At 32.7% G+C, this 23513-nt stretch overlaps 1 long non-coding RNA gene across 1 annotated transcript; it reads left to right on the forward strand.

The window, feature by feature from the left end:
• The first annotated feature begins 11312 nt into the window (after positions 1-11312).
• LOC139428996 (uncharacterized) lies at positions 11313-16782 on the forward strand. Its single transcript, XR_011639703.1, has 2 exons — positions 11313-11517; positions 12829-16782. It is a non-coding gene; the product is annotated as an uncharacterized lncRNA (long non-coding RNA).
• The last annotated feature ends 6731 nt before the right edge of the window (positions 16783-23513 follow it).

The following is a 23513-nucleotide window of genomic DNA, read 5'->3' on the forward strand; positions in this document are numbered from 1 at the left end:
GCATCTAATTGTAAGAACAAAAGAGCAAGAGAGCAATATTGTTCAGAATAAAAGTTGCAATAACTGTCGTTCCAAAAGGTTTCTTGTAATATGCTCCGTTTCATGAGTGTTACCATTAGCAACTTTAAAACCACAAAATTTATAAAATTTTCATATTTTGCTATTTTTAGCAATATTGGCGCATCTAAGAGCAAAAGTGCAAGAGATCAATATTGTTAAGAATAACATTAGCCACAACTCTCGTTCCAAAAGTTTTTTTGTAATATGCTGCGTTTCCCAAGTGTTACTATTACCAAGTTTGAAACCACGAAATTTATAAAATTTTCATATTTTCGTATTTTCCTCAATATTCACGCATCTAAGAACAAAAGAGCAAGAGAGCAATATTGTTCAGAATAAAATTTGCTATAACTCTCGTTCCAAAAGTTTTTTTGTAATATGCTCCGTTTCCAAAGTGTTACCATTACCAAGTTTGAAACCACGAAATTCATAAAATTTTCATATTTTCCTCAATATTGGCGCATCTAAGGACAAAAGAGCAAGAGAGCAATATTGTTCAGAATAAAATTTGCTATAACTCTCGTTCAAAAACCTTTCTTATAATATGCTCTGTTTCATGAGTGTTACCATTAGCAACTTTAAATCCACGAAATTTATAAAATTTTCATATTTTGGTATTTTTCTCAATATTGGCGCATCTAAGAGCAAAAGTGCAACAGAGCAATATTGTTCAGAATAAAATTTGCTATAACACTCGTTTCAAAAATTTTTTTGTAATACGCTCCGTTTCCCAAGTGTTATCATTAACAACTTGAATAAACAACAAATTTGTATATTATCGTATTTTTCTCAATATTGACGGATGTGAAAGCAAAAGTGCAAGAGAGCGATATTGTTCAGAATAAAATTTGCTATAACTCTCGTTCCTAAAGCTTTCTTGTAATATTCCCCGTTTCCCAAGTGTTACCATTAACAAGTTTAAAACCATGAAATATATAGAATTTTCATATTTTCGTATTTTTCATACAACTGCGAGCAAAAGTGCAAGAGATCAATATTGTTAAGAACAACATTAACCACAATTCTCGTTCCAAAAGCTTTCTTGTAATATACCCCGTTTCATGAGTGTTACCATTAGCAATTTTAAAACCACGAAATTTACAAAATTTTCATATTTGCGTATTTTTCTCAATATTGACGAATCTAAGAGCAAAAGTGCAAGAGATCAATATTGTTAAGAATAATATTAGCCACAACTCTCGTTCCAAAAGTTTTTTTGTAATATGCTCCGTTTCTCAAGTGTCAACTTCACAACTTCAATAAGCAACAAATTCATAAAATTTTCATATTTGTCTCAATATCTATGCATCTGCGACAAAAGTGCAAGAGATCAATATTGTTAAGAATAATATTAGCCACAACTCTCGTTCCAAAAGTTTTTTTGTAATATGCTCCGTTTCCCAAGTATTACCATTACCAAGTTTAAACCACGAAATTTATAAAATTTTCATATTTTCTTATTTTCCTCAATATTGGCGCATCTAAGAACAAAAGAGCAAGAAAGCAATATTGTTCAAAATAAAATTTACTATAACTCTCGTTCCAAAAGTTTTTTTGTAATATGCTCCGTTTCCCAAGTGTTACCATTAGCAACTTTAAATCCACGAAATTTATAAAATTTTCATGTTTTGGTATTTTTCTCAATATTGGCGCATCTAAGAGCAAAAGTGCAAGAGAGCAATATTGTTCAGAATAAAATTTGCTATAACACTAGTTTCAAAATTTTTTTTGTAATATGCTCCGTTTCCCAAGTGTTATCATTAACAACTTGAATAAGCAACAAATTTGTATATTATCGTATTTTTCTCAATATTGACGGATGTGAGAGCAAAAGTGCAAGAGAGCAATATTGTTCAGAATAAAATTTGCTATAACTCTCGTTCCAAAAGCTTTCTTGTAATATGCTTCGTTTCCCAAGTGTTACCATTAACAAGTTTAAAACCATGAAATTTATAGAATTTTCATATTTTCGTATTTTTCTCAATATCTATACATCTGCGAGCAAAAGTGCAACAGATCAATATTGTTAAGAACAACATTAGCCACAACTCTCGTTCCAAAAGTTTTTTTGTAATATGCCCCGTTTCTCAAGTGTTACCATTAACAACTTCAATAAGCAACAAATTCATCAAATTTTCATATTTTCGTATTTTCTCGATATCTATGCATCTGAGAGCAAAAGTGTAAGAAAGCAGTATTAATAAGAATGAAATTTGCTACAACTTTTGTTCTAAAAGTCTTTTTGTAAAATGCTTCTAATCCCGGATATTAACCCCACTTGTAAATGGAGTGACCCATTTTCCGGAAACCAATTTTTTATGCAAAATTATTTGGGTTAGAGAGTTTCCAATAATGAATATACAAGACTTTTAACTCATTATACATGATCGTGACAGTACTTACTTTCTTACTTAAAAAGGAGTTAAAAATGTGGTTGTTATACATATGTTATTGGAATAAGTCGAGTAATAGGTAGTAATAAAGCAATTATAATTTGTTTTGTGTGCCGTTATTTTGTTAATTTCTGGTCAGAACCGTGCTGACCGCGATGAAGGATCATCAACAGCAGGTGAAAGCGGGAGTACGTTGTGAGCACGCGACAAAAAACGAAATAACGAATAACAGAATGTGTGCGAAACGGCAAACGGCCAAGAACATGATCCCAGTAATTGACGGGCACCTCGGTGACCGTATGTAATGCTGGGTGTGGCGAACTTGCACGAAATACGTGCAATTGTCGAAACCGATAATTGATGGGTGCGTCTTAATTCCTACTTGTATGGTTTAACCTCAATACAATTTTTGCAAATATTTCTCGTGTGTTGTTTGATGGTCCATTAAGAAAATAATTAAAAAAAACTAGAAAATTCCAATTTCTCTCAACGCGAAGCATCCGCAAAGCTTCATCAACAAGAAAAAAAAAATGTTTCCCCAATTAGTGGTAGATTGGCACCGAGGGGCTTTGCGATTGTTTTTTCCCGAAAAAGACGAGCATCGAATAAAAGATAGCAAAGAAGCAATGCAATTAACCCTCGCGACCGTTGTAATTGGTGTCGTAATTGGTAGGTGTCGCTGTGAAGTAACGTACAATGTTTCAATTGTTCCCATTTCCTATACCCATAACACAATTTTTCTATCCACATTCGACTTTTTATTTTTTATTATCCTGTTGACTAACAAATTACGGTGGAGAAAAAACGGCATTAACGCTACGTATCTTTAATTAATTGCGCCGCTAATCGGAGTACATAATTTACGTTTTACGCGACCAAATAAAGCTATAAAAGGCGATTAAATTAATAGACAATACGAGTACCTGGAATTTAGAGGTGACGCATCGTTTTAAAGGTTTTACAGCTGGCCAAATGGCCCAACGTGGGGCCTACGGACCTGCGTTTAATGTAAAAGATTAGGCTAAAACGTTTCCAAACTTCCCATAACTCTTAGCGATTACGGTAAAAGGAATTGCCTATTAATACTATTTAAATACCTACGAAGACATTTATTGGATGGTACGTATAAGATCACATTCATTCGGACATCTTCGACTTTAAAATAAATTATAATTTTTATTAAATGTATTGTTCAAATTAAACAACCTCATTATGTACTTGTGCTTATCTGAAATATCTGAAATAGAAATAAATTGTTTTAATGAATTGTAGTAATAAGATAAAGTATTAAAGACATTAAAAAAAACGAACTTTGCCGATGCGTATCCGATCTTGACACGGTCACCTCACAGAGTTGAAGAACTGGTATGTTCACGCTAATGGACTTTACATGTTAAGCGATTATAAATCGGAAAGCGTTTAACATTAACAACGCGACTACATCCTTGTAACATAGCCTCATTATAATACTGAGTCGTTTTATTAAGTGATTTTCACAATTTACCACGGAAAACGTCCGAGGACGGCGCGAAGTTACTTGTACAGAGGTATTCAATAAGAAAAAGGTCAACTCACATGATCTTTTACCTAGTAACACTTTTGACACTTACTTTGTATTTACATAGATATTTACATTACTTACAAATTACACCTTTTGTTGAAGATATCATTCATTAATCAACCTGTTTCAAAGTGAAAATGCCATCTGATATTATCTTTAGAAAAATAAATCTGATGTCATACAAAATTATGTAACAAAATCTATTTTGTCACATTGTATTTTCACTACTTATTATTATGTATCCAAAAGAATTATTTATTGCTTATCTTAATTGGTTCCCATCCTCATCTAAATCTGTACACTTTTCAATAACTAAGTTATATAATTGACATGAACAACTTTTATATAAAAAGTAACCAAATACATATTACAATTGTATTAGATCAAAACTTACACATTAAAGTAATATAATATAATAATGTATTCCAAATAATAGTAGAGACTACTGCTGATTATATGTATGTATGAATTCTAGGATACTACTACATAGAACAAAAAATACAAATATATATTATATGAATATTATATATCTATAACGTAAATTAATATTTGAATGTCGATGCATGGCATTGCATGTCATTCACGTACTGTTACTATGATGGCACATAATTACTATCGCCGTCAAGCTTGATGACGACTACGTTATTTCGATTTAATCATATTTATTTTGGTAGCCGCGTAATGGCTAAAATACTTAAAATATCATGTTACGTGTAATAATTAATAAGTAACTTTGATTATTTCAGAACACAAACAGAAGTGAACCCCGAACTGGTAGATGAATATTTGGTAAAAGTGCCAATGTTGCAAAAGATCCAATGTAATCCCAAAGTTTTATCAGTGTCATTTATGAAAAAAATTGAGTTGGGAGGTTATTGCATTGCGTGTCGCTCACATCTTAAATGAAGTAAATTACATCAAGTGGTGTAGCCTACACCAGCGTTTGCGAAACAAAAATGTTACTTATTAATTTATCCAATTAATTAAGTCATCAAAACAAAACTTGAGATTCAGTGCAGTTTCTTGCACAACAAAACGTACCATAAAAACGAAGACTACCTATCTGCCCTGACACAATAAGAAGAATGATTGGTCAATCACTACAAAAAGAAGAAAATTACGGAAAGTAATCCAAAAGGAGAAGTGCAAGTAGCACTCAACAGAAAAGCCAACGTACTGGCATCTTTTTCATCAGGAAAGTATCTTCCAACTTCATAGAAGTAACTGTTTGTTGAACATCTGGCTGAAATCTTTATTCTCAACTCAGGACAAAACAATTAAGAAATGACTAATATTGAAAACCAAAGAAAATATCACAAGAGTTACACCTAAAGAAGTAGAATGAGAAAGAGATGAGATAAGACTAACCTGAATCCAAAGAAAGCTGAACAGAAGAAAAACCTACAGCACCTGCATAATGGTGCTGCCCTACCTGCCCAACGCAGCCTTTTACTGTTCAAAAGATTGAGGTCTATAATAAAAACTAATAATCTTATCCCAACTTATCAATTTGGATTCATGCAAAAGCACTCAACAATAGACCAAGAACATAGTATAACCGATACCATTGAACGGGCGTCGAAAGAACAGAAAATCTGCTCGCCAATCTTCCTAGATGTCTGTAACGAAGTTTGACGCGAAAGCTTGATACACAAACAAAAGAAAATGCTTCCAAAGGAATATGTAGTTACGATGTACGATATTAAATCGTACATCTCGGACAGACTCTTTAGAGTTAAGCAAGAAGATGAATATTTAGACTTAAAATAAAAGAGGGAATGCTTCAAGGCACTGTACTGGATACTAACCTATATCTGCTAGATACTTGTGACAAATCGACCTGAAATCCGTCCATTATCCCATATGAAATCAACGCCAAGTATCTAAACAAAACTCTGGGCACTAACTTAGGTGGAAAAAAAGGTTATTAGAAAGAATTTCAAACATTTATCTTGCAACACACTACTGATTTACAATCAGATTTAGAAACTAATATGGCACATCGACATCCAGCTCTGGGGCTGTGCTAGTGACTTGAACAACAAGTGTATTCAAATATTCTAAAATAAAGCGCTACGAAACACAGTTAATGCCTCCTGGTAGAGTAGGTGCGAATTAACGAAACTGTATTAACATGAATACAATCTGCAGAATGGGACTTTACGTTATTATGTTTTACAAGTTTCTCTTTTTGAACAGTATATCGCTAAAGAGTTTTCCTTCGTTATCAATGCATTGCCGAATGCTGCGATGTTTGTAAACTTCAGCCTTAAGAAACCCCCATAGAAAAAAATCACTGGAAGTAAGGTCTGGAGATCGTACTGGCCAGTGGATGTCTCCGCGCAAAGACATCAAACATTCTGGGAACAGCTGCCTTAATTCTTGAAAAGATCAAAAAAAGAAACTTGTGAAACATAATAACGTAACTTCCCATTATGTAGATTCGATTCGTGCTAATACAGTTTCGTTAATTTGTACCATCTATTTTTTATTCAACCTTCAAATTAGGGAGAGAGTTTTGCCGCACACTGTACATAGAGACCTCCGAATTCGAACTGTTAAGGGAGAAATGAAAAAATTTGCTTAAAATCATGAAGTTAGACGTGGAGACTCTTCAATTGCTGGACAGCCAACGCCGTATCCGAAAACTGAAGAGAAGAATGCCTTCTAGTCTTGTGTGTATAAAAGCTGAGGAAAGTGGGTAAGAACAAAAACTCTGGTTAATAAGCATATCGTTTTTAAGAAATGAGATTAAAACTGATGGTTTCTACATCTATTCCTAATAATGTGTGCACAATTTCTTCCATTCTGTTTATTTCAACTCGTTCTTAGACGATTCAGCACATCCTTTGCCTTGGTACCTTTAAAACTTATTTGCCAAAATTTTTTATTTTTTGACTTAATACTTAATCTCATTCTGTTTGGGTTGTCTTTCGTTCCACTGCAAGATTTCGACTAATACCATAATGTTGCAATATTTCAATTTTTATAACCATGTCTATTTCTCATACTCCATACCTATATATTTTTCATACTCTTTTGCATCAATTGTCATATTTTATACACTCCGCTTTTGTTTCTTCTTCCAAAATTTCATTTTCAGTACTCGGTTTTACCTATATGTCTGAAATTAGAAAGGGATTAATGTGTTTGTTGTCACTAGCAGATAACTCTAGCACATATCATAGTCGGTGTCTTTTTTTTAATATACATACCGCAATGATAGCTTTAGTATACACTCCAACCAACGCCTATAAGCAACTTTGCTGAGACTGAGAAGTTTTTCCAACGACGTGATTTGATTATCAGTATACAGTAAGACGCATGCGCAGTTTATTCACACACTAAGTTGTTTCTACTCGCACAATTTTGACCAGTTGTGTATAGTTACATTCTTATAAAATTATCTATTTCTGGTCTTCTTACTTGTGATGTCTTCATTATTACTACAATCTAGCTTTCTTTCAGCCAAATACCGGATTTATTCCAGTTGTTGTACAAGTTGATGATTGTTATCTTAGAGAGTGTCTAACAATGTCAAAAAATCTATAATAATAAATTTTTAAATTATTTACAAGTTCTAAACTTTAGTGTAAAAACTTAAAAAGTTAAAATCGAAGATAATTCTAAGAAATAATTTTTGTTAAAGATTTTGTTCTTTATCTTGAGGGGATAATTTTCCGTCCACAAAATAAATTACTATTTCTTAACTGGAGTAAAACTAAACCACCGCAGGTGATAAAAAATTATCGATAATTTCCGCTTTTTTTCGAACGTTCGTGCAAAGGTTTTGACCCCCCTTGGAATTCGGGGGTTCTCCACCTATAAGTATAACTAGACCAACAACTTTTAGTGTCATTTGAAAAAATAACCGTCTATATTTGAGTTATGATAGGAACACGAACACACCACCCCCGGCACAATCAAGCAATCACAAGGGAAAATAACACGTTCCACCGCCCAATATTATACCTCGGCTTCGTGTTTTCTGTAGGAAAGGAAAACTTTTCTATGTGCGTGACAAACGTCTGTCGGTCGAGTAAAACGGCAAAAAGTTTTATTTTCTGCCATCGCCAACGGGTAAAATCCCGGAAAGAAGCGACGACCGAAGGGAATCGAAAAACAGAACAAGTCTTTTGTCTTGTTGTTGACTTTTAGTTGGGTTGGTGGTAGGTCTATGTAATCGATGTAAGTGGTAGAAGAGGACACGGCATTAAGTGGACCCGTTCTTTATCTGAAACACGTCCGTAATCGCGACGTGTATTTTATAAGAAGAGAGAGAATCTCCGATGGTGGTTCCATCCACTCGGTTATCTAAAAACCGTTTATTGTAAGCGGAGCTTTTAAAATTTATTTTTTGAATCGCGATTAACCGAACCAACAGTTTTAAAAACCTCAAATGGATTGAATAAATTCTCGAATGTAATTTTACGATAATTGTATGTATTACAAAAAGATACAATGTATTTTATTATAATTAAATACTGAAGAATAAGTTATTTTACTAATTATTTTACTTACAAGTTTTAGATGCAGTTAAAATTTTTTTTTATTTTTACGACTCATTCTATATATTTAAAACGACTATAATTCTTTCTAACCGAAAACGGTGTTCCCATTCGCGTTATCCTTTAATGTGGCATTGCGAGCACCGAAAAGTACGGCACGAACGAAGAAACAAAACCGAGTAGGGGTCGTATAAGTCGTTGGTAATAAAAATAAGGCAGAAAGAAAGAGAACGAGGACATGTATTAAACAACGTCGAAGCAGGAGCTTTCAAAATAATTACATCTACTGTGTATAGGAGTCGGGCGTCGCATCGTTAATAATAAATTATATCGACGGACGCCTCAAAGCAGCTCTCTTTGTACCCACGCACACGTTCTACGTCGTCGTTTCGAGGGGTTGGTTAATTTAATTTAGTCAACACCGAAGACGATGTCGCCGCTTATGCTATTGTTTCCGATCTACTCGACTTTACTCCTCCTGCGACAAACGACAAAGCTCTTTTTCGCTGGCAAGTGTCTGTCCCTTTTTTATGGTGTTAGGGTGAATAATGGAGATATTTTGGGGGAAAGAGACGATTTGATCTTCAAATTAACAAAGAATTAATTTGATTAGATTTTTTTATTCATTTCTGAAGATTTACTGTTTTGTTTATAATTATTTTAGAAAAAAAGTAATATAATTTGAAACTGTTCACAATTCCCTTGTCTGGCAATTCAATTCAACAACAAGATCTTAAAGAAGAAACACTTCATGATTGCTTTGAGTGTTAATAAAGAAGATGTAAATGAGTTGATAAACGGATTTGAGTCACCAGGTGTGATAAAACAGATTCACAGAAAAATTATTTACAACTTTATATGGATTTCCAGCCAAAGAATTTTAAGCAAATTTGTGAACATTACACAACATCGAGTACAATGGAAAAGACCAGTTACGTTTACCTGTTAAGGAGCATGGAGATGTTAAGAATGTTCCTCGAAATCACTAAAGAATCGTGTCATATAAGTTGGGCAAGGTTATGGACATTGCACAATCTCAAAAACTTTGGGAAAGATCAGATGCTGTGTATGCTAAGTTTCATCGACTTGTTAGGAATGTTAAATAAGGTTACTTTTGTTTACGAATATCAATTATACCGTGAAGGAATGTCGAGTAAGGTTACTTTTATTTTGTAATGTTAATTATACCGTGATGGTTTGTTGAGTAAGGTTAGTTTTCTTTTTAATGTCAATTATACCGCGAAGGAACGTTAAGTTTTGTTTATGAATGTCAATCAAGACGGCAAAAAATGTTGAGTAAGGGCAGTTTTATTTACCAGGTTAATGATAGGTAATAAATGATGAGGAGAAACTAGAATAGGTCTACATGGATGACCAAGTAAATGTCTTACACGCAAGAACGACGTTGTAAATGATAGAATGCACCATCTAATTGTTGAAAAGTTTTCCTTTTATTGCCACAACATTGATTGCAGATACAAAGGACGGACTATAATGGCTATTGCAGGCTTTTAGAATACAGTAGAAAAGGTCAACGTGGAGATAAATGTTACTAAAACAAAAACACAACAACTAAAAGAATGGTGCATATTTTAACAGCTAACACAGGAAAGGCAGTATGGGATCTGAAAAAAAGGAAGGACATTCTGGAGGAATGCGAAAATATGGTAAGATGGAACGGATATTAATAAACTACCAAGTATTGCAGAAGTTTCCAGACTAGCATTCAAAAATCCGCAGAATAACCTCCGAAAGGGTGGAAAGATAGCTGATCGTCCTCATGTCAAGAAATATAGGTAAAACAGAATGGATAAATTCTTGTGCTTGGATGACACGAAATTCACTACAATCCTAATTTTTCAATTGTATTATTAGTTGGTGAATGTTTGAGTTAGAAAATACTGAATGGTGAGTAAAAAAAACTTTGCCAAGTCTCTTAAATAATAATAATAATATTTCCCAATAACTATTCTAAGAGTTGCTTAACGAATTAGACATTCCAAAATGTGGCAAAAGAATTTTTCAACCTAAATCATATTAATTACACTGGTCACAGTGGTTTTGTTGCCTTAGATATTTATTTTTTATAATAATGGTTTTCCCAGGTCACTGATTAACAAGCTCCTGTTTAATGTTGTCGGGAATATGAATGTTTCTCTTACTAGACCTGTGCCATCTCGCGGTGAATTGAGATTCTCGCTCCTGCCTTTTATTCCCCAATTAACTAAGAAAATAGTTTCCATTTTACATTCTGACAATGTAAAGATTGCCAAATATAATTATAGACCTTTGCGACAGCTTTTCACCAACCTTAAGGACCCTACCCCTACCATTTTGAAGTCTAATTTCGTTTATAAAATTCCCTGTGGTGTGTGTAATGCCGTATATATGGGTACGACCTCACAGTATCTAAAGAAACGCCTCAGTCAACATGAAGTGGATTGCCGCAACCACATGGATAATAAGTCTGCCCTTGTCAACCACTACCTTTCCACAGGTCACAAGTTTGACTTCGCTGCAGGTTCGATACTCTGTCAAGAGCCCAACTATAAAAAAAGGCTTTTCCTTGAAATGGTGTCAATCAATCAAGAACAGTCATCTGTCAACTCAAGGATTGACACCCAAAACTTGAGTGGTATTTATAAATATCTCTTATCCAAGAATTGTCACCCCCCCGTCACTGAAGTTTCGAGGATTTTCTTTTAACCTTTTGAGTTCTTTTGAAATTCCCGCTATTTTTCGATTTATCGACCCCGTTGGGCGCATGCGCGCCTTTCGGTAATATGGAGTACGTCTTTTTAGCGTGTTTGTGCATCTCGTTGGCTCTTGGAGTTTTTGGTTTTCTCCTGCTCTTTGGTTTGGTTTTCGCCTGCCTTGTGCCTTTTAGTGGTTCTTTGACGCTCCCGTCACCTGTTTTTCCAGGCCGTTTGCTGGTTGTTCAGCGGTCTTCAACCGTTGACATGCTCTTAACCTCACTTTTTTTGGCGCTCTGTCCGTAAGTTTTATTGCGTCTATTTTGTTATTGTTGTTCATTTTTTGATTTATTGTAGATGTAATGTTCTGATGAAGGCCTAAATAAAGACCGAAAGCTTAACGTTATAAAAGGATAGTTTTCTTTTAATTCGGCGCTTTGGCTGCTATACCCGATGTTAATTTCACTACAATTAGTTAACAAGTACAGCCGGTACTTCTACTCTACCTTAGATATAAGATTGAAATCTTTATTTTCATTTTACATTACAAAAATCGAAAAACAAGAAACAAAATAACAGATATATTTGTATAATATCAGTTTTGTTTTGAAAAATTAGGATACATCGAAGTAAACAGAGAGGAAAATGTCGAAAAGATATGATATATTTCCATAAAACACCTTTTATGAGCTTTTCTTTTATAATTTTTCAGGGGACAATCTCTTTTTAAAGACCAGTAATAATCTGCCATCATGTGACAATTCCATCGACCCTGATACCTTTCCTCCATCACTTTTAGATCAAGGGTATTTCGTGTATCCACTTTGTTCACCAAGTAAAAAATGAACCATTTTCAAATCTACACAGATCATTGATGATCCCAGTAATTAATTCAAAAAAAATTCAAGCTTACATTATTTAGATAAGTGAGAATTCTTATAAATTTAGATATTAAGTTAAAATAAAAAATATAAATCTTTTTTCTTATATATTTCAAACACCATAGTAATAAATAATACAATTTATGTATAAATATAAATATATATGCATGTTTCTACAAAATGGTTTTTAAAAACAGATAACATTATTCATAACGATTTTCTCTTCTCTCATAAATTTTTTTTCTTTATATGTGTAGGAGTCTTCATCAGTAGATAACAAACTCGATGTTAATATATCCAGTTAATAAATCACTCAAGACATAATGTTAAATAAATTTAAATTACAAAAGTATAGGAAAACATTTGACCAATATTGCCATCATAGATCGTTGACGTTTAAAATAAATATAAGTTAACGGACTCATGTAAATTATTTATGCAATTCGCAGACTTTAATATGTAAATAAAACCACCATTAAGTTAATGGATTTTATAGAAGATTAAAGAAAATTTGATACATAATAGTTAATATAGTTATTAACTATTATTTTTTTTTTATTACGAATGAAAAAGTTAAAAAAAAATTTAAATTGCGATATAAACAAGTGTTGTTTAGATAATATCACCTTGTATTACCCTTCGTGATTATTTATTTTTTTACCGCAAATTATTTATAAACATTATTATACCTAGATCAAAAACATCTTTAAACACCGGAAATATTTTCAACAGATAATTGCAAGAGATGAAATGACCGCCGAAGAAAATTTGGTATCACGCAACAATCTCCCACGCCAACTCACCTTCGAGGACGAACGACAACAGGAAACGCAGAAACCGCAAAACGAGGTTCGACAAACGGTGTCTTCGCGCTCATATAGACATAGTAGAGTCCTCTGGAATGGACAAAAAACGTCTCCGTGTATAATGACGGTATAAAAGATTACGGATTACTCGGGGGTTCAAATTGCGTCGAGGTATAAAAGTTGTTCAAACACCGGCGGTCCCTAATTCCCGGACGAAATGACACATCTTTTCGCTTAAGTCGCTTTGCGTGCGATCGTCCTCGACGGGAATCGACGATATCCTGTTAAAAATTATATACGTTACACCTGCGTCATGTTAAACCGACTGAATCACAGAAATAGTTTATTGAGGCAGTTAGATTAAATTTCTTAAAAATTATCTTTTGGACCAAAATAATTTTAATATTAAATTACTAAAATAATAAAATTTTAAATTTAATAAACGACTTCTATAATTTTTCGTAATATGTTTCATATCATAAACAATAGTAGGTACATTATTGTTTATCACATATACAGGTTATGAATGGCGCGGTAAGAATGTGTTAATAATTTACACGGAATTGTTAAACGTAAACAAAGTAATTAAGAAAACTAATAAGGAAATACATTTTAAACATGTTTTTTTAAAAATTTATGAATTGCTGAAATGTTCAATGTAGAAATAGAAATTTGAATTCAAAATGTCATCACAAGATTGTTTTTGTAATTCATCACCTTCTGATAATCTGCCAGCAATGTAATTATATTATTATTATATGCTATTGACAAGTGAAAGTCTTACATACAAAAAAAAATTAACTGTCAAAAAGTTGAGTACATTGGCAAGTTTGGCCATTAGGTTGCAACAATACGATCACATTGTCACAAATCTTCTTTCCAAAATTGATCCTCGAGTTAATTTATTAGGTATAGATGGGTATTAGGAATTTGGCCAACACATAGCCTTACCTTGTATAGGCCAAGAAGTGACAGGTTGGAAGAATTAACTACAAAAATCTGTCGCTACTTCCACTTCCGACCGTCTGAACCTCTCTCTCCCTACTCCGGAATCACTCTCGTGGGTACTACTTCAAAGAAATTCGTGTTATTAGGGCTATTCACCCCGGTAGGGATCTCTCATTTTCAAATGGTGTCATAGTGCATATGTATTAAGACAGGCAAAAGAAATTGAAGTACACTCTATGGTACCCATGCAATCCTCTTTCCAACTTCAACCTGGCTTAGACATTGTCAGGCACACTCAAACTAACCTTATCCAAGATTCTCTCTCTAGATGATTGATATTTCAAAAGAATACTGACCTTACTCAAAATTTTTTCTCGGGATGAAAAGCTAAGGTTGCACAACATTTTTGTACCTGGATGATTGACATTTCAAAAGAAAATTAACCTTACCTAACATTCTGTACCTGGATAATTGAAGTTTCAAAAGAAAACTAACCTTACCCAACATTCTTTCCTGAGATTTTTGATGTTTCAATAGAAAACTAACCTTACCCAAGATTCTTTCCAGGCATGATTGATATTTGTAAACAAAACATTATTTCTGACCACTTTGGTTTTCTTTGGATTTAGGTTACTTTTAGATTGAGTTACTCTGGACTTCGATTGGTTTACTCGTGAATTAGATTATTTTTTGAGTTTGCTCTTATACGCTTGGATTAGCTTGAATTGAAATTGCATTTCATTGCATTAATTGCATTAGATTGGTATACATTAAGTTTGCGTCATCCTTTTTGTTTGTATAGTTTGATAGGTTGGGTTCGTTTAAAGCTCCACTTGTTTTCTGGTGTATTATTGTTTTCATAGCAACTTCAAATTATAATAGTTGCGTTAAATTACTCAAAGCAGTGGTTGTTTTGGCATTCGTTGGAGTTGAGGTACTTTGTGGTTGAATTGCTTTGCATTTGGACTAAATTAATTGAGTTATTTTCTAGTTGAGTTGATTTAGGATTTGTTTTGGAGTTTCTCCGGGGAAGAAGATAATTCATAAGTGTTATTCATATTAATTGAACGATTAGTATTGGAATTGCGATCATGAAATAATGCCATGATATGAAAAAACAGCAGCCAAAAGCAAAATCGAAACATGGTTCATTTATAACATGTATTTAAGACCCCAGAATCACATTTATAAAACAAAATCAAGCGAATGCTGAGGTCTCTCATTACTCCATAGAACACTACTAAAGTACAAAGAACATTACCAATTGAAGAAAAGTTTTTGAATAAATAGCAACAAAAGAAACCTAAATGCTGTGGACGAGGAGTGATATATGATGACGGAGTCATTGGAATTACTTATAATAATGTACATATCCACACATTGACATGAATCGTGAAGAATCTGCCTCATAAACTGTCATAAATGCTTCTAGTATACAGCTATTTGATTCAGTATTAGAAATTATGTATTTTCCTTGATGATTAGAACTGTAATTTGGTAATTGATTGCAATAACCAGCATCTATAATGATTAGTTCAAGTATTCTGAGATGAGATACACTATACATACAGTGTGTTAATTAATTATCGTAAGCGACGTCATTATTGCAAGTATGCAACCAATATCACAGTGTAATACGCAAATCGCGTATACTGTGATATTGGTTGCATACTTGCAATGATGACGTTGGGTACGATAATTAATTAACACATTGTGGTAATTGTATAATACCAGAATTCAATGCTTCGTTCGAAATTACGTACAGAATCCATTATGTTTAAATCCAAAATCCAGTAATTGCTTCCAGGATTCAATCTAGTGGAAGATTCTAATTTGAGATTCAAAATCATCCAAATCAGGAACAATATAAACTTATTAGATTATTAATTTGTCATTGTTACATTGTTTTATTTAAATCTTTTGTTTTATAGACAACATTATTTTATGATTCCACATTACTTAATTAAATAAAATGTCAGAAAAAATTTTTTATGTAGTTTTAATCAATTTAACGAAGCCTGGAAATTGTTAAATCAACTTATCACTTATTAAATTGTATTGGAATAAAATTGCAATAAAGCCGTAGGGGTTTTTGAATGGGGGGTGACGCAAATTGTTTTGGTAAACCCATGGGTGTTTTCATACACCATAAGTTCATTAGAAGTCAATCAACTAACGACCGGATCAAGTGGGCTCGTTACGCACCGACCTCCTCTCTATCTCTCACAGCGTATGAGTCTGTTGTTGTGTTCAGGGGTGCAACCCCTCAAAATCATTTACCAGCTCGGGATGAGGGAGCGTTGCGCTCTCCCAACCGTTTCGATTCAAATCCCATAGGATCTGGACGTGTGCTATGAAAATACGTTTCGAAATAGTCCTCTAAATTGATACGTTTTCCGATTGTGATGTGAAATCGTGCGAACCAAAAAAATCAAATCTTTTCGGATTATGTTTGTGACACAAATTCGGATGTATGTTACCTGTCAATAATCGACTGATTGGATTAGTTTATTTTTTGGTTACTCTGCAAAAACAGAAGTATTTTTTTTTTTATTAAATAGAATAGGAGTCATCATTATTACTTTGCTACTTTTTTTTTAGTATTTATTCTATGACGGGCAACTTTTGTGTGTATGTATGAAATCTGTATGCGAATAAAATTGCGATTCTAATTAAAATTTATTACCGTATTGAACGTGGGTGTTGAAATATTTAATCGCTTGGATTTATTAAAACGGGGTTCGTTTGAAAATCTCGCTTTATTAAAATCGTATCAATTGATATTGGATGCGTAAATTACTGGGTGTTTGTAATTTTCTCTTGATTAATTGATTTCGACGTTCATAATTTTGTATCATTTATTAAACTTATTTTTTGAGATCATAAATAATATATTCCTAGTTTTGTAATTAAAATAAAAATTTAGAATACATTGAGATTTTTAATTAATACAATTTTGATTTTAACCATCATAAAAAGAATTAATGGCTCCCTCTTTGATCTAACACCACAATTGAATACAAAATGAATCCTTTTAAATGTTAGAATGGTTTAAAGCTGAACTACCTAAATAAAGCACACTGTACACATAAATTCAGCGTCCATCCAATAACGAACTTTAAAGCTCACAAATTTCAGCTATGTGTTAAGAGATGGCGCTTACCTCGAAATGTTTAAATCAAAATAATCATTACATTTCAAATTTATCTTAATCAAAAAAAATCTGAAAAGGAGTTATTACAGGATTATGAAACTATTTCGATAAAAAAAATCTATTTATCATCTATGTTATAAAAACATAAATTAGTAGATTGTTAGCGGGTTTATTAGCCAAAAAAGAATTGTCGCAAAACGTAAATCATTTCAATAATATTCGTAACGATGTGCTTAAAACACAGTTAGCGACCCACGCGCTGGTCCAATTATTTCAGGATTTACATAAGTTTCTCTCCGTCGACTTGCGGAGAACGAGCTTCGTCAAACGGGAGACGACGTCCGACACGAATCGTTAACCATAACGAAACGCGACAACTGCTCACGTCGCTATTTCTGTGCGTCTTAATGAGACAATCAAAATGAAGCATCTCCGGACGATTACACCGTGACAAAACGGCAGTGCGCGCGTCTATGTTGACTTTGGAACACGTCGAACATCGTTGGACGTATTTAACTATGTATAAGTAAAATAAACCCTTAATGTAGGGTAATTACAGAATAAACTATGTAGAGAAACTTATTTTAAACTGATATGAAAGAGTAAGCTTAATATTTGAAAATGGTTCTGAAAAATGTTGCGATATGGTTTCTGAAACATCAAATACCACTTTAATAGATAAAGCACAACAAAACATTTCACTTTTTGAATTGTATAAATTAGCTCACAAAGACTCAAATTAATCAAAGAATTTAATAATAATTATTTCTTGGTTGTAACGTATAATTAATAAAATCATTTTTTTAATAGGAGTTGTTAAAAATGATGCTCATCTTTAATTAACGTCACTTAATTAACCCCTACAAGTCTTGAATTGGCGACGATTGTTGTTTCTTCAAGTTTTCGACTTCTTGTAGTTTCCACAGGAGACCTTCATAGATGAAGTAATTAGCTAATTAAGGTGAAGACATTTTAACATTAATGGCTATGTTGTTTACCAATCGATTGTTTTTATAATTGGTCAAAGTAAGTTTGAAGACAAAGACAAAATAGGAAGAGAAATAAAAATTTTTTTAGAGGTCCCTATTTCTATGAGAACTGGCAACACTGATTAACGAGTGCATAACATGTACATTAAAAGATGCACCTCATCCAATATACAGTTTCAAAGTTTTACGTTCATTCAGTACATACAGTATACAACAACACAAATGGTACAATTGTCGTCTCAGCAACTTTAAATCAAGTTATAATAGGCTGTTGAAATAGCTTATATCGAGTAAGAGATATTTTCAAATTTATTCTGGGATTAATATAGGAGTTTTCCAAAGGGAGATTTAAAATTTAATTAATTACTGGTACATGTCGGAAATTGTTATGAAAGTATTAAAAATAATATCTATAAATGATGGCAATTGAGTAAAAGTTATTTTTTACTGTTACTTGATGTACCCGGGATTTAAGGTATCCGAAAAGGAAATAATCATATGTGTTTATGTCAGGTGTCTCCTCACATCCCAAACAAATGGCCACCTCCCTCAAAATCTGCATTGAATGGTGAAAAGTGTTGGCTAATAATAATGTTTATATGTAAACTTGAATCTGATGACCCAAAAATTATGATAATCTGGTATCAAGTTTTATAGTAGAATGTATTACTTTATGTACATGTTACAGTTATAAATACATTGTCTAGTCGTGTAAACTTTTATTAGTTGATGTATACAATTACTAATAACGCCCAGTTAAAGCTTAAAGTACGTTTACTAGTATATTACATAACGAAACCCAACCCAACCCAAAAAATGGTTACTACTATACTTACTTACTTACTACTTGCATCACATGCAATCCCTTCCATTAAAAAAGTTATACCGTAAATGTTCTTTGTTGTAACTTTTACTAACATCTGTTAGCAAATGCATACACTGCCTAGTTTATGTACACATTCACTAGTAAATGTATACACTCTGTGACTGATAAATACTTTCACTAAAACGTTACGTTAATGTATACATTGACTGGTTATTGACTGGCTAATGTGTACATTAACTGAAATGCACGCTTTACCTGTGACATATATAAAAAATGATAAAAGAAGGTGGTTACAAATCTGATAACAGTAATGAAAATAAAAATGAAGATGATGTAAAATATTTAAATTATGCCACCTTTGCAACCTGAAAGTATCTTCAAGTAACTTTGCCACATTTTCATCTGGGTAGTAAAACTGTAGAAAAACAAGTTGGTAGCCCATTAACTACCAACATCACCTTTTTAATGACGAGAAGTTCAAAGTAATGGAGAAATTCTGGCGACATTGATAAATTATAAAAATATGAAACTATTTCTGAAACACACACAGAGGAATTTTTGGATTTGATTGGTTTGCCGAACAAGATAACCACATAAATCGTGTTATCACATAAGTCTTGAGTTCGATGATTTGAAAGATGCTGTGATAAATGAAGTCACAAAGAAACCAATAACAATTCATTATAATGGCTGTTTTTTACAACATGGTGAAATGTTACAAAAAATGGAAATTGAGAGAAATGATAAAGTCCCTGGCTTTGAAGATGTTTGTTTCGAGAATATATTGGTGATATCTTGATAATTTTAATAAGTAAACAAGTAAAGCTTTAAAGTAGTAAAGTTTTTAATAAGTGCTACTTTTAAATTAATAAATAATCACCATAAAACTTACGAAAATCTGAAAACCACAAATTGCTAACACACAGTGCTTCCCAAAAGTAACGGATAAATTTGTTAAAACAATTAAAAACGATTTGTGGAAAAATTAAAAACTAAAGATTTAAATTTTTTGGTACATATTTTAAATTTTTTTCGCTATTTTGAAACAAATTATGACGTCATCGCTATTTTTTTCAAAATTAGGTACAGCCAAAATTAATATTATTTACATAAGAAAATTTTCAAGAAATATTGCCTTAAAGTTTCATGATTTTCCATTCATTTGAGGTAGAAAAATAGCAGTAGCCATAGGCAACCAGTGGTTTCAGATATTTTATTAAAACAATAAATAATTTTTGATATTTGAAACAGTTGGTTACGCATGGCTACTGCTATTTTTCTATCTCCAATGAATGGAAAATAATGAAACTTTAAGATATTTTTTCTCGAAAATTTTCTTATCTAACCAATATTAATATTGACTATAGATTCAGAAAAAAGTCCTCTTTCAGATTCCCGTCTCAGCGATTTTTCCATAAACTGTTTTTAATGGTTTTACCGAATTTATCCGTCACTTTTGGGAAAGTTGTAGTTTACATTTTTAGAATTAATTCATCTAATATGATATCAGATAACATCAGTCCCCTTCCTAGAAGCCCTGTTCCAACATCCTTTTGCAAGATTGCGTTGTGAGGTCATATTTGTATATTGTATATTTCAGGCAGTTCAGATTGTTTTTATTTTTCAGCTTTTATCATATTATGCTTTTATTATATAGTTGACCAGTTTCAGGCAAAAGATCAAAGAAATGACATGTTTATCAACTTGTATTTCTGATATTGTTAGTTGCAAGTGATGTTACTTGCGTATTAGTTAAGTATTCCAACCCTCTCAAGATCGAAGTTATGCTGAAATATAGTCAGAATAACTGGAATGTTAGATTGCACATAAATATCAAGGTGTAGGTGAATCATCCACTTATTAATGCCAAACATACGATCATCGTGTCTGCAAGCATTGCTTAAAAGACAGTTGGTATATTTAGACTTGGTAATTGGTAAAGCAAATTATCAGCGTCCTCGTAAACAAAATCGGTGTTGTTTGCAATTCGCTAAAATCAGAAATCTGGTATCGAGGCTTTGAATATGAATAATAAATTTACTAGATTCACTATACAATAAATATTCAGTAAAATAAATGTTGTTGAAAAGAGACAAAGTGAGTCTCTTAGCCACCTCAAGTAGGTAGATGAGCTTACTAACATTTGCTGCTATATAGTTATAAATATATAAGCAATTTCTGATTATCACTATTGATATTGTAAGAGCTATAATTTATATTAAACATATTATATTTTATAAGTATTTTTACCTAAACATTGCCAAATGATATGAATTTATTATAAAAGTTATAAATTAATTGATTTATGAATGAACTCCTAAATTATTAATATTATTATACTTACTATGTATATTTAAGTAGAAAATGTTGTAAAGAGTAAAATAAGTTGACCGTAATAGAATTAATAATAGCAATAATAAACATTTCATAACCATCAACGGGTCTTAAAATTAATTCTTTACTCCGTCTACTCGAAATAATTAATGGTTCTTAGTCGGGGGACTCGTTTCAGAGCAGCTGTTTGGACCGATGCCAAAGAGTACGAGCAAAAATCTGAACCGCTTATTAGCCACACATTGCAGTTTGTAAAATTAAACGGCGTAATCGGGACTGTGTATCTAATGGTTGTTAGCCAGGTCGGTTTTATTTATATCAAACTGTACCCCGATGATTTATATCAATCATTTTGGGTGTTGTACATCTCGTCTAATCATATCACAGACCTAATTTTACACTTTCAGTAATTTATTTGTTACACTTTGTATGTATTTGTTATTTCTGAATAAAACTAATGCTAGTTCTTAATAACCATTACATACTTATAACTTTTTATTTTGTATCGGTTTAAAGTTTATGAACCTCAACTAAGTAAAAGTTCCTTGGGGGCTGTAAGGCGTTTTCCAATTTATTTCCCGCCGTAAAATTTATACAGGTTCCGGCGCGACGTCCATCGAATAATGGACCCAAACGTGAACCGGCGTCGCCCGAAGGCAAAATCGCGTTCGATGTTGGATTGATTTATCACATCCTTAAAGCCGTCAAATTACACGGTTTGACTCCGCGTTTTGCCGTTTTCGCGTTAAAACGTGAACGGTGAACGGTTCGCGGCCGCGAATCGTGACACGTTTTACAAACTCGCCGTGTTAATCGTTAACATTTCAACTTGATTTTTTTACAAAAATATCCAATCTCTTTCTTTCTTATCGATTAGTCATCACTACATTTGAAACATATTTTAATAACGTTTTAATTAATTTACTTAATGAAATCAAACTTTTTTAATTTCCTTAGTGTCTAAATAATCAACATTTAATTTTTTAACAAAATTCAAATCAAGTTTTAATAAATTTTCCGGAATTAATTTGATACAGATATTTATACGACAATTAAAAGTGTCAATGACAAATGATTATGTCGCAGCTAACAAATAAACTTGAAAGATGAACGACAAATCGACTCAAGGTAATTATAAATGTTGAAGGCACACGTGCTAACATTAAAATGATTAATCTGTACCTATATCTGTATCAAATAATGAAGCTTTTTATCGTTAAATCAAGCACTTTCTAAATATTTCAGCAGATAATAAGTCATGCCGAATATTTTGTTAGCACCTTGGATTTGTTTTTGATCTTTGGATGAGAAGATGAGGAATTATGACACTCGTAAGTATGTCTCTCTAACCAAAAATGCTACATTTGCTAGGGCCCACAAAGCAGGACTTGTGAAAATTAGAAATGAGTGGTGAATCGATTAGTTGTTAAGTGCCAGCAGTTGGACTATTAATCCGGTTATTCCCAGACTACAAATCCTTTCTCCAAACATTTAGATGGAGACCTGGAGATGACAAATGGCGCTAGAACCAATACTTTATACCAGCTTTATATTGACATAATTACAAATCCAGCACCTCGCCCGCAAGCGACCTCGGCGAAGTGAAGATAAACGATTTCTCATGCAAGTGTTACTTCGGCTATGGCTCCGGTAGGGAACCTGCTAAGATGGGAAGGGTTGACAATATATTACTGCTTTCGTCCAAGTATTGCTAAAGAATCCTGTAGGAATCTTAGGACATTGTAAGTGAGAAAAATAGGTAGTACATATAAGCTAGGTAAGATATCGCTATCATCCAGGAACCATGGGCCAAGGATACCCTATCGGATACATATAACTTATCTAATAATATTCTCGGGTTTGAGGATAGACGCAGTCCTTGCCTACTTAAAAATCTATTCTTTGCGTATCTATCCAGAAATGATTTTGATCTTCTTCCTGCTACTGTGCATGATGTGATTACCTTTAGCCGGAGAAAAAGCTTCGAACATTGAATACTTATCGGTTTAATAGTTAGGTACCAAACTAACCATCGTTTCCAGAAATAGGGCAGAACTTTTATATGTAAGTTTCAGTTCAATCTGATTAAGTACAAAAATATTATGGAAGATTTCTTGAAAAATATAACGTTTATCAACTGCTACAGTTTAAGTCTCTACTACAGTTTGGAATTAGATGGAACAAAATAATCCAATAAAGCTAAGCACTAATAATCGCAAAATCAATAAGCAAATTATTGAAGAACTGTCTGTACATTGTAATAGCAACACAAATTCTTTACAATACTCGTGTTTGCTAACTTACTTTAGTCAGCACGTGGTTCCTTTCAACGAGGGCGGATTTAGACTAATGGTATTCTA

This window comes from Onthophagus taurus, chromosome 2 (assembly GCF_036711975.1).
Source record: "Onthophagus taurus isolate NC chromosome 2, IU_Otau_3.0, whole genome shotgun sequence".
NCBI lineage: Eukaryota > Metazoa > Arthropoda > Insecta > Coleoptera > Scarabaeidae > Onthophagus > Onthophagus taurus.